General features: G+C 48.4%; 1 non-coding gene across 1 annotated transcript in view; it reads left to right on the forward strand.

The window, feature by feature from the left end:
• The window catches only part of LOC147457067 (small nucleolar RNA U3), a 228-nt gene extending 121 nt beyond the window's left edge, over positions 1-107 (forward strand). The window contains exon 1 of the small nucleolar RNA XR_015188292.1: positions 1-107. This exon is cut by the window's left edge and continues 121 nt beyond it. This is a non-coding gene — a small nucleolar RNA (small nucleolar RNA U3).
• Positions 108-587: the final 480 nt, after the last annotated feature.

The following is a 587-nucleotide window of genomic DNA, read 5'->3' on the forward strand; positions in this document are numbered from 1 at the left end:
GCCCCCTCTCGCGCGCCTCTTCCAGGGGAGCGGGTGGTGGTGCCTTGATGAACGTCCCGCCGGCTCATTCCGCCGGCGGTGAAGGCTGCCCAGCAGTCTGACGAGTGTTTTTGCTTCCCTCCCTCCTCCCATATGGCTTCACAGATGTGCAGGTTTTTCCTTGTGTGAGGAGGGCGTTTGACGGCTCTCCAGGGGCTTATTGTGTATTGATGGGCTTTTGGATGCATCAAGTGAAATGTGGTTCACGAATCAGGCCTCGCCTCTCCTCACTAGCTAGTCTCGCTCCGTGCGTGATTCCACACTCCAGCATGCTTTTTTCCGTGTCAATGTATGGAAGCTTCTTACATGTTGATGTATTTTACACTTGTTCCAGATTTTTTGTTTGTTTTTGTGGCAGCCCTGTTTGTCAATGCTCTTTCACACTCAGGAATTTTGCAGCATCCTTGGACATTCATTCATATATTCATTGCCGTTCGCTTTTGTTACTCAAACGCACGACTTTGGAGGATTGTCCAAAAAGATTGATTTACTCCCACAATTAGCACTCTCTGCAAATCTATACTCAAAAAGCAATCTGCACAATCTAT

The sequence above is a fragment of the Adiantum capillus-veneris genome, chromosome 5 (assembly GCF_014529385.1).
Source record: "Adiantum capillus-veneris isolate H3 chromosome 5, ASM1452938v2, whole genome shotgun sequence".
Classification (NCBI taxonomy): domain Eukaryota; kingdom Viridiplantae; phylum Streptophyta; class Polypodiopsida; order Polypodiales; family Pteridaceae; genus Adiantum; species Adiantum capillus-veneris.